Below are 12,242 nucleotides of genomic sequence, written 5' to 3'. Positions count from 1 at the left end.
CTGATGAAGCGAGGCTTGAACTTAGGAGAGGAGACCTTCATAGGAACATACCGAGAAGACAGCCATACCAAATCCCCAACACGAAGTCGGGGACCCACACCGCGACGGCAGTTGGCAAAGCGCTGAGCCTTCTCCTGTGACAACTTCAAATTGTACACCACATGGTTCCAAATCTGCTGCAACCTATCCACCACAGAATCCACCCCAGGACAGTCAGACGGCTCCACCTGACCCGAGGAAAAACGAGGATGAAAGCCAGAATTACAAAAAAAAGGCGAAACCAAAGTAGCAGAACTAGCCCGATTATTAAGGGCAAACTCGGCCAATAGCAAAAAAGTAACCCAATCATCCTGATCAGCAGAAACAAAACATCTTAAATAAGTTTCCAAGGTCTGATTAGTTCGCTCGGTTTGGCCATTCGTCTGAGGATGGAAGGCAGACAAAAAAGACAAATCAATGCCCATCTTAGCACAAAAGATCCGCCAAAATCTGGACACAAACTGGGATCCTCTGTCAGACACAATATTTTCAGGGATGCCGTGCAAGCGAACCACATTCTGAAAAAATAGAGGAACCAAATCGGAGGAGGAAGGCAACTTAGGCAAGGGCACCAAATTGACCATTTCAGAAAAACGATCACACACCACCCAGATGACAGACATTCTCTGAGAGACTGGAAGATCCGAAATAAAATCCATGGAAATGTGCATCCAAGGCCTCTTCGGGACAGGCAAAGGCAAAAGCAAACCGCTGGCACGAGAACAGCAAGGCTTAGCCCGAGCACAAATCCCACAGGACTGCACAAAGGAACGCACATCCCGCGACAAGGAAGGCCACCAGATGGATCTAGCCACCAAATCTCTGGTACCAAAAATCCCAGGATGACCTGCCAACACCGAAGAATGAACCTCGGAAATAACTCTGCTGGTCCATCTATCTGGGACAAACAGTCTCTCTGGTGGACAACGGTCAGGTCTATCCGCCTGAAATTCCTGCAGCACTCGTCGCAAATCTGGGGAAATGGCAGACAAAATCACTCCCTCTCTGAGGATACCAGCCGGCTCTGAAACTCCCGGAGAGTCAGGCACAAAACTCCTAGAAAGAGCATCAGCCTTCACGTTCTTCGAACCAGGCAGATACGAGACCACGAAATCGAAACGGGAGAAAAACAACGACCAGCGAGCCTGTCTAGGATTCAGCCGCTTGGCAGACTCGAGATAGATCAGATTTTTGTGATCAGTCAAGACCACCGCACGATGCTTAGCTCCCTCGAGCCAATGTCGCCACTCCTCAAATGCCCACTTCATAGCCAACAACTCCCGATTACCAACATCATAATTCAGCTCGGCAGGCGAAAACTTTCTTGAAAAGAAGGCACAAGGCTTCATCACAGAGCAATCAGAGCTTCTCTGCGACAAAACAGCCCCTGCTCCAATCTCAGAAGCATCAACCTCGACCTGAAAAGGAAGAGAGATATCAGGCTGACATAAAACTGGAGCCGAAGAAAACCGGCGCTTCAGCTCCTGAAAGGCTTCCACGGCCGCAGAAGACCAATTAGTCACATCAGAACCCTTCTTGGTCAAATCCGTCAAGGGTTTAACCACGTCAGAAAAATTAGCAATGAAGCGACGGTAAAAATTAGCAAAACCCAAGAACTTCTGAAGACTCTTAACAGATGTAGGCCGAGTCCAGTCATGAATAGCCTGAACCTTGACTGGGTCCATCTCAATAGTAGAAGGAGAAAAAATAAAACCCAAAAACGAAACCTTCTGTACTCCGAAGAGACATTTTGAGCCCTTCACAAATAAGGCATCAGCACGCAGGACCTGAAATACCATCCTGACCTGCATCACATGGGACTCCCAATCCTCAGAAAAGACCAAAATGTCATCCAGATACACAATCATAAATTTATCCAGATATTCTCGGAAGATGTCATGCATGAAGGACTGAAACACAGAAGGAGCATTAGAGAGTCCAAAAGGCATCACCAAGTACTCAAAATGGCCTTCGGGCGTATTAAATGCTGTTTTCCATTCATCCCCCTGCTTAATACGCACAAGGTTATACGCACCACGAAGATCTATCTTGGTGAACCAACTGGACCCCTTAATCCGAGCAAACAGATCAGACAATAATGGCAAAGGATACTGAAATTTGACCGTGATTTTATTTAGAAGACGATAATCTATACAAGGTCTCAGAGAACCATCCTTCTTGGCCACAAAAAAGAATCCTGCACCAAGAGGGGATGAGGACGGCCGAATATGTCCCTTCTCCAAAGACTCCTTTATATAACTCCGCATAGCGGCATGTTCTGGTACAGACAAATTAAAAAGTCGTCCCTTAGGGAACTTACTACCAGGAATCAAATTTATAGCACAATCACAATCCCTATGAGGAGGCAGTGCACCGGATCTGGGCTCATCAAATACATCCTGGTAGTCCGACAAAAACTCAGGGACCTCAGAAGGAGTGGAAGAAGCAATGGACACCCAAGGAGCATCGCCATGAATCCCCTGGCAACCCCAACTTGACACAGACATAGCTTTCCAATCCAGAACTGGATTATGGGCCTGCAACCATGGCAGACCCAAAACGACAACATCATGCAAATTATGCAGCACAAGAAAGCGAATCACCTCCTGATGTACAGGAGTCATGCACATGGTCACTTGAGTCCAATACTGAGGCTTATTCTCAGCCAATGGTGTAGCATCAATTCCCCTCAGTGGAATAGGGAATTTTAAAGGCTCCAGGACCAAACCACAATGCCTGGCAAACGACAAATCCATCAGATTCAGGGCAGCACCTGAATCCACAAAAGCCATAACCAAGTAGGATGACAAAGAACAAATTAAAGTAACAGACAAAATGAATTTAGGCTGTATAGTACCAACGGTGACAGATTTAGCGATTTTTTTTAAGTGCTTAGAGCATGCTGAGATAACATGAGTAGAATCACCACAGTAAAAGCACAACCCATTTTGACGTCTATGACTTTGCCGCTCAATTCTGGTCAGAATTCTGTCACATTGCATAGACTCAGGTCTCTGTTCAGAAAACACCGCCAGATGGTGCGCAGATTTGCGCTCCCGCAAACGCCAATCAATCTGAATGGCCAAAGCCATTGAGTCATTCAGACTTGCAGGCGTGGGGAACCCCACCATAACATTCTTAATGGCTTCAGAAAGACCTTCTCTGAAATTTGCAGCCAGGGCACACTCATTCCATTGAGTAAGCACTGACCATTTCCTAAATTTTTGACAATACACCTCTGCTTCATCTGAGATAGGGCCAGCAAAGCCTTTTCTGCCTGGTTCTCAAGATTAGGTTCCTCATAAAGCAGTCCAAGCGCCAGAAAAAACGCATCCACATTCAGCAATGCAGGATCTCCTGGCGCCAGGGAGAAAGCCCAATCTTGAGGGTCGCCACGTAACAAGGAGTGTTGTGAACTCTGTTTTCAGGCTCCCTCTTGTGGTCACAGGTGGTATTGTGTGACTTTTGTTTTGGGCTCCCCCTGGTGGCTTTGTTTGTTATCCTGTGGGTCTTTGGCTGATCAGCTGCCTCGTTATTCACTTGGGAGTTTCCTATTTAGCTCTGTTTCACTTCCACTTGTTGCCGGCTGTCAATGTACTCAGTGCTATTCTGATTACTCCTGATTATCTTCGGTTTCAGTCTCTTCAGGAGAAGCTAAGTTCGGTTTAATTATTTTTTGCTCATCAGTCTGCAATATGATTTCTGTGTATGATGAGTTTAGTCCAGCTTGCTAATATGTGATTTCTTCTGCTGGTTTGCTCTGGGGTACAGAGTTGCTTCCCCCGCACCGTTAGTTGGTGCGGGGGCTCGAGCGATCTCTGCGTGGATATTTTGAATAGGGTTTTTAATTGACCGCACAGTTCCCTTTCTATTTTCTGCTTTCTAGTGTTAGCGGGCCTCATTTGCTAAATCTAATTTCATCTCTGCGTTTGTGCTTTCCCCTTAACTCACCGTTAATATTTGTGGGGGGCTATTCTATATCTTTGGGGTCATTTCACTGAGGCAAGTGAGGACTTTCCTTCCCTCTAGGAATAGTCAGTTTCTCAGGCCGTGAAGAGACGTCTAGGATTTTCAGGTAACGTTCCACGGCTGCCTATAGTTGTTTGCGGATAGGATCAGGTTGCGGTCAATTCAGTTACCACTTCCCCAGAGTTTGTAGTCGGTTTAGTTACTTAGCTAGTCCTACTTGAGATCCTTGCCACTAGCATCATAACAAAGGAGATAACAATTTTAACTTGCTGAGCGGAATCACCAGAGGAACGAGGTCTCAAGGAAAGAAATAATTTACAATTATTCTTAAAATTCAGAAACCTAGATCTATCTCCAGAAAACAACTCAGGAATAGGTATTTTTGGCTCTGACATAGGACTGTGAACAACAAAATCCTGAATGCTTTGCACCCTTGCAGTAAGATGATCCACACTAGAAGTCAGACTCTGAATATCCATGTCTGCAGCTGAACTCAAAGCCACCCAGAGATTAAGGGGATGAGAGAAGCTGGACAGACTGCAGCAAAGGGAGAAAAAAAAATTGCACTCAGGACTTCTCTTATCCCACTTCTGCGATGCATTAAACACTCTTTGGCCTGCTGTACTGTTATGATCCTTAGTGGCTGAGGATCACAGAACTGACGAGCTAAGTAACTGAACATAGAACGAGCTCTAGGGAGGTGGTAACTGGACTGACCGCAATCCTGATTCTAACCAAACACACTAAAGGTAGCCGGTGAACGTGCCTGAATTCCTAGACGTCACGACGCAGCCTGAGAAACTAGCTACCCCTAGAGATAGAAAGTAAGACCTCACTTGCCTCAGAGAAATAACCCCAAAGATATAGAAAGCCCCCACAAATAATAACGGTGAGGTAAGGGGAAAATACAAATGAAGAAATGAAAACAGATTCAGCAAATGAGGCCCGCTAGTACTAGATAGCAGAAGACAGATAGGAAACTGTGCGGTCAGTAGAAAACCCTATACAAAATATCCACGCTGAGAATTCAAGAACCCCCACACCAACTAACGGTGTGAGGGGAGAAACTCGGCCCTCTAGAGCTACCAGCAAGCAAGGAAATCACATATTAGCAAGCTGGACAAAGACAGATAATAAACCAAGAAACATATTGAACACTGATGATCAAAAAATGAACAAATAGAAACTTAGCTTCTCTTGGAGAGACTGATAACGAAGGTAGTCAGGAGAGATCAAAATAGCACTGAATACATCGACAGCAGGCAACAACTGAAAGTCCAGGTGAGCTAAATAGGAAACCAACCAGCATATAATGAGACAGCTGATCCCAGCCACAGACCTGCAAAATGACAAAAAGAGCCACCAGAGGGAGCCCAAAGACAGCACTCACACAGTACCACTTGTGACCACAAGAGGGAGCCAAAAAACAGAGTTCACAACAGACAACCAAACCTTATCCCCAATCTTAAAAGCAGGACCCACCAACCGTCTTCTATCGGCCTTTCATTTTTGGTGAACCTGAGCAGTTCCAATATTCTTTTGAACCTTCCTCCAGACATCCCCAAGTCTCTGCACGGTGACCTCCACCCCAAGACATTCAGAACTAATCCTAGAAAAAATGGGGTGAAAACCATAATTACAGAAGAATGGTGAGATTCCGGTAGATTGGTTTTCTCGACTGTAGAAAGCAAACTCAGCGAGAGGTAATAATGAAGACCAGCCCTCCTGTCGTGCTACCACAAAGCACCTTAAAATCTGTTCCAAAGATTGATTTGTCCTCTCAGTCTGACCATTGGTTTCAGGGTGAATAGCAGATGAAAATGACAAGTCAATCCCTAGTTTATTGCAAAAACTCTCCAAAATTTAGATACAAATTGTACTCCCCTATCAGACACAATGTTCAGAGGGATCCCATGTAATCTTACAATATGAGAGAGATGAACAACCTGAAGAGTGTCTCTGCATTAGGTAATCCTGACAAAGGAACAAATTGGGCTTGTTTGCTGAATCGATCAACTACCACCCAAATAGCAGTCTTCCCATCAGACAGATTCAAATCAGTAATGAAATCCATGGACAAATAAATAAGTCCATGGTCTTTCTGGAATAGGCAATGGAGTCAATTCCCCAGCCGGCCGGCTATGACTGACTTTGGCACGTGCGCTGACTTCACAAGCAGATTCAAAATCCTTAATATCCTTATGCATGGATGGCCACCAAAAAAGTCTAGCGATGGCTTTCTTTGTGGCAGTACCCCCAGGATGACCACTTAAAACGGAATTATGAAATTCCTGTAACACCCGCAATCTTAGGTACACAGGCACAAATAATTTGGACCCTGGGGAAGTAGAAGGAGCCAACGACTGGGCTTTATGAATCTCCTCTTCCAGCTCCGAGGTAGCCATAGACACCACAATACCCTGAGGAGTAATGGAGGATGGAGGTTCTGGAGGAGAAATGGAATCTAGACTATGAGATAAGGCATCAGCTTTCTGGAGTCTCCTCTCCTCCAGACCCTGGGAACCATACACTGGGAACTTCCGATTCCGATTTCCGATACCACAAAAGTATCGGAACTCGGTATCGGAATTCCGATACCGCAAGTATCGGCCGATACCTGATACTTGCGGTATCGGAATGCTCAACACTACTCATCACCATTTCGGATGCATATCAAATTGTAAGCCCCTCTAATATCAAGTTTAGAAAGCACTCTGGCCCCCAGAAGCTGATTATATAGATAGGTGATGAGTGAAAGTGGGTAGGTATTTTTAACCGTGATCTTGTTTAGTTCTTGGAAATCAAGGTAAGGACGGAGACCACCATCTATTTTTTAACAAAGAAAAATCCAGCAGATACAGGGGAGGAAGAAGGATGGATATGACCCTTCTATAAACTCTCGTTAACATATTCTTTCATGGTGGCCCGCTCAGGCCCCATCAAATTGTAAAGACGAGCTTTTGGCAATTTGGCGCAAGGAATAAAGTCAATTTCACAATCATAGGGACGATGGGGAGGTAGTATGTCTGCCTTTTTTTCCGAGAACATATTTCCGAAGTCCTTCAGGCACCCCGGAAGACCCCCGAGACTAGCGGACCATATTTATACATTTTTTTTAGACATTTTTTGGAACAGTTGGGACTCCATTTCACAATCTCCTTCAGACACCAATCAATAACTGGATTATGAGTCTGCAACCATGGAAATCTAAGTACCAATCCAGCAAATAAATTATCCAACACAAAACAGGAGAAGGATTCAGAGTGGAGTGCTCCCACTTAGAGATTGAAATCCACCGTTGCTCTCTTGACCAAATTGTGAGCTAACGGTTTCTTGTCAAGGGCGATAATTTGAGTGGGTCTTTCTAAACTAACTGTCCCCAACCCTAACTTCAGAACCAGTCCCGAATCAATAAAGTTAGCAGCAGACCCACAGGGACATGATTATTCACACACCCTGGAACTCCTCCCCTGACGACCGGGGGCGCAGGGTAAAAAATAACTTACAGCTCTCCCTGAATACCCTAAACTGGTCATTCTCTCCCGAAAATGTATCAGGGAGGGATATGACAGTTTTGGGTTTAACCAACTGTACATCAGAGGGTACTGACGTCACAGCCACTGCCGGCGGTGAGGCGCTTTGGGAGGTCTTCATCAAATTATTTATCTGTCCCTGTAACTGATATTGCGATGATTCCAGACTCTGGCAATCCTTCGCCAGATCCTGAGTCATCTGCATCAAATTCGCAACCTGGTCACAAAGCGTGTAAACAGGATCCATGCTGGTGAAAAAGAAAAATATAGTGGCTAGACGTAATGTGACGCTAGTCACTTTTCACAGCCAAGCCACCAGTCAGAGTGGTCAAGGAGTCCAAGGTCAGAAGCCAGGAGGGTACATCATAAACAGAAGAGAGAGACAAAAGCGTAGTCAGGTACTCTGAGGTCAGGGTACCATCACACAGTGCAATTTTGATCGCTACAACGGCACGATTCGTGACGTTCCAGCGATGCATTTACGATATCGTTGTGTCTGACACGCTACTGCGATCCGGATCCCCGCTGAGAATCGTACGTCATAGCAGATCGTTTGAAACTTTCTTTCGTCGTCTAGTGTCCCACTGTGGCGGCATGATTGCATTGTGTGACACAGGTTGTATACGATGTGCGCACAGTAACCAACGGCTTCTACATCGCAAATACGTCATAAAATTATCGCTCCAGCGCCGTGTATTGCAACGTGTGACCGCAGTATACGACGCTGGAGCGATACTTATACGACGCTGCAACGTCACGAATCGTGCCGTCGTAGCGATGAAAATGGCACTGTGTGACGGTACCCTCAGAGTATTGGGAGGATAACGGATCAGAGCTGAAGGGGTTAAACAGGTCAAAACAAAGTCCAAGGTCAGGCAACAGATCAAACATATATAACTCAAGGCACAGAAAGCACAGCACAAACCTCACAAGATAAATGTACGCCTGACAGTGTTCTGGGAAACTCAGTTCAGTTAAGAAGCATGGCCATTAAGTGGGATAATGATGAGACAGCCGACACCTCACAGTTTCAGATTGGATAGTCAAGCTGCCAATTAACACACTGACAGCTCAGCACACCCCTGCACCAGATTGGATGGTAAAGCTGTCAATCACAGTACTGACAGCTTCGGCACACCCCTATACCAGATTGGACAGTTGAGCTGTTATCAACTGCATCCCAGACACCCTGAGGGGTGGAACTGTGACACCATCATTGCACTACACCTCCTCATGACCCTTTTCATTGGTGCACGTTGAGAGGCCTGACAAATTACAAGGTAATGTAAACAGTTCCTCAGACTGGCCAGCGTTGGGTGTTGTGAATTTGGATTCTGGGCTCCCCCGGTGGCCGCTTGTGGAATTGGACTTGTCATCCTCTTTCCTGTTTCACCTGATTCCATCAGTAGTGGGTGTCGCTATTTAAGCTCATTTCTCTGGTGGTTTCTTGCCGGTCAACAATGTTATCTGATGCCTCTCAGTGCTTGTTCCTGCTTCTAGACAACTACTGATAAGTTGGACTTTTGTCCATGTTTTGTTTTGCCTATTTGTTCCAGTTCGCAGCTGAAGTTTTGTTACTGTGTCTGGAAAGCTCTCGTCGATCAGGGATTGCTACTCTGGCGTTATGAGTTAATGCCAGAGTTTAAGGTAATCTCTGGATGGTGTTTTGTTAGTATTTTTCTGCTGACCATGAAAGTATACTATCTGTCTTCTGCTATCTAGTAAGCGGACCTCAAATTTGCTAAGACTATTTTCCTGCTGCGTTTGTTGTTTCATCTGAACTCACCGTCATTATATGTGGGGGGCTACTGTCTTCTTTTGAATATTTCTCTAGAGGTGAGCCAGGTCTTATATTTCCCTCTGCTAGCTATTTAGGTCTTAGGCCAGAGCTGGGCATCTAGCTATAAATAGGAAATGCTACCTGGCTATTTCTAGTTGCGCGGCAGGCTTAGTTCATGGTCAGTATAGTTCCATCTTCCGAGAGCTTGTCCCTCTATAGGCTTGCTATGATCTCTGCTTGCAGAGATCATGACAGTTTGACCGGCCAATAAAGTGTTAAAGACCCAGGTTGAGAAAGGAGAGTTATAAGAAGTCTGCTGGAATTTTTTTTTTTTTTTTCCTCCAGTCTGCCTTGCTGCAGTCTTTTTTCTCTCTCTCCTCCTAATCTCTGTGTGCTCTGTGTGCACCTGACAATGGTGGATCTCCAGAGTGTAACTGCGGGTTTGAATAATCTCATTACGAAAGTACAAAATTTACAAGATTTTGTAGTACATGCTCCGGTATCTGAGCCGAGAATTCCTTTGCCGGAGTTCTTCACAGGGAATAGAGCTAGCTTCCAGAATTTCCGAAATAATTGTAAGCTTTATTTGTCCCTGAAGTCTCGTTCAGCTGGAGACCCTGCTCAGCAGGTTAGGATTGTGATTTCCTTGCTCAGGGGTGACCCTCAAGATTGGGCCTTCTCATTGCCAGCAGGGGATCCTGCGTTACGCGATGTGGATGCGTTTTTTCTGGCCTTGGGCTTGCTTTATGAGGAACCTCATTTGGAACTTCAGGCAGAAAAAACTTTGATGGCACTATCTCAGGGGCAAGACGAAGCTGAAGTTTTCTGCCAAAAATTCCGTAAATGGTCTGTGCTTACTCAGTGGAATGAGTGCGCCTTGGCGGCAACTTTCAGAGAAGGTCTCTCTGATGCCGTTAAGGATGTTATGGTGGGGTTCCCTTTGCCTGCAGGTCTGAATGAGTCCATGACAATGGCTATTCAGATTGATAGGCGTCTGCGGGAGCGCAAACCGATGCACCATCTGGCGGTGTCTATGGAAAAGACGCCAGAAAGTATGCAGTGTGATAGAATTCTGTCCAGGAGTGAGCGACAGAATTTTAGACGGAAGAATGGATTGTGTTTCTATTGTGGGGATTCAACTCATGTTATATCGGCATGCTCTAGGCGTACAAAGAAGCTTGATAAGTCTGTTTCCATTGGCACCATTCAGTCTAAGTTTATTTTGTCTGTAACCCTGATTTGCTCTTTGTCATCCATTGCCACGGACGCCTATATTGACTCTGGCGCCGCTCTGAGTCTTATGGATTGGTCCTTTGCCAATCGTTGTGGTTTTGATTTAGAGCCTTTGGAGACTCTTATTCCTCTGAAGGGGATTGACTCCACCCCATTGGCTAATAATAAACCACAATACTGGACACAAGTAACCATGCGTATCAATCCGGATCACCAGGAGATTATTCGTTTCCTGGTGCTGTATAATTTACATGACGATTTGGTACTGGGATTGCCATGGTTGCAGTCTCACAACCCAGTCTTGGACTGGAGAGCTATGTCTGTGTTGAGCTGGGGATGTAAGGGTATTCATGGGGACGTACCTTTGGTTTCTATTTCGTCGTCCATTCCCTCTGAAGTCCCTGAGTTCCTCTCTGATTATCAAGACGTCTTTGACGAACCCAAGCTTGGGTCGTTACCTCCGCACCGTGAGTGCGATTGTGCCATAGATTTGATACCGGGTTGTAAATATCCAAAGGGTCGTTTGTTTAATTTGTCTGTGCCGGAACATGCTGCTATGCGGGAATATATAAAGGAGTCTTTGGAAAAGGGACATATTCGTCCATCTTCTTCTCCCTTGGGAGCTGGGTTTTTCTTTGTCTCAAAAAAAGACGGCTCTTTGAGACCATGTATTGATTATCGGCTTCTGAATAAGATCACTGTTAAGTATCAATACCCATTGCCATTGCTTACTGATTTGTTTGCTCGTATAGAGGGTGCTAAGTGGTTCTCTAAAATTGATCTTCGTGGGGCGTATAATTTGGTGCGGATCAGGCAGGGGGATGAGTGGAAGACCGCATTTAATACGCCCGAGGGCCACTTTGAGTATTTGGTCATGCCTTTTGGTCTTTCTAATGCCCCTTCAGTTTTCCAGTCTTTTATGCATGATATTTTCCGCGATTTTCTGGATAAATTTATGATAATATATCTGGATGATATTCTGATTTTTTCTGATGACTGGGACTCTCATGTCCAGCAGGTCAGGAGAGTTTTTCAGGTTCTGCGGTCTAATTCTTTATGTGTGAAGGGGTCTAAGTGCGTTTTTGGGGTCCAGAAAATTTCCTTTTTGGGGTATATTTTTTCTCCCTCTTCCATTGAGATGGATCCCGTCAAGGTGCAAGCTATTTGTGACTGGACTCAGCCCTCCTCTCTTAAGGGTCTTCAGAGATTTTTGGGCTTTGCCAACTTTTACCGCCGATTTATTGCTGGTTTTTCGGATGTCGTTAAACCACTGACTGATTTGACCAGACAAGGCGCTGATGTTGCTAATTGGTCCCCTCATGCTGTAGAGGCCTTTCAGGAGCTTAAGCGCCGTTTTGCCTCTGCCCCTGTGTTGCGTCAGCCTGATGTGAATCTGCCTTTTCAGGTTGAGGTTGACGCTTCGGAGATCGGAGCTGGGGCAGTGTTGTCGCAGAAAGGTTCCGACTGCTCCGTCATTAGGCCTTGTGCCTTCTTTTCTCGCAAATTTTCGCCCGCAGAGCGGAATTATGATGTTGGGAATCGGGAGCTTTTGGCCATGAAGTGGGCGTTTGAGGAGTGGCGCCATTGGCTCGAGGGGGCTAGGCATCAGGTGGTGGTATTGACTGACCACAAAAATTTGATTTATCTTGAGACTGCCAGACGCCTGAATCCTAGACAGGCGCGCTGGT

This window comes from Ranitomeya variabilis, chromosome 1 (assembly GCF_051348905.1).
Source record: "Ranitomeya variabilis isolate aRanVar5 chromosome 1, aRanVar5.hap1, whole genome shotgun sequence".
Taxonomy (NCBI): Eukaryota; Metazoa; Chordata; class Amphibia; order Anura; family Dendrobatidae; genus Ranitomeya; species Ranitomeya variabilis.
This window is presented reverse-complemented; position numbering follows the sequence as displayed.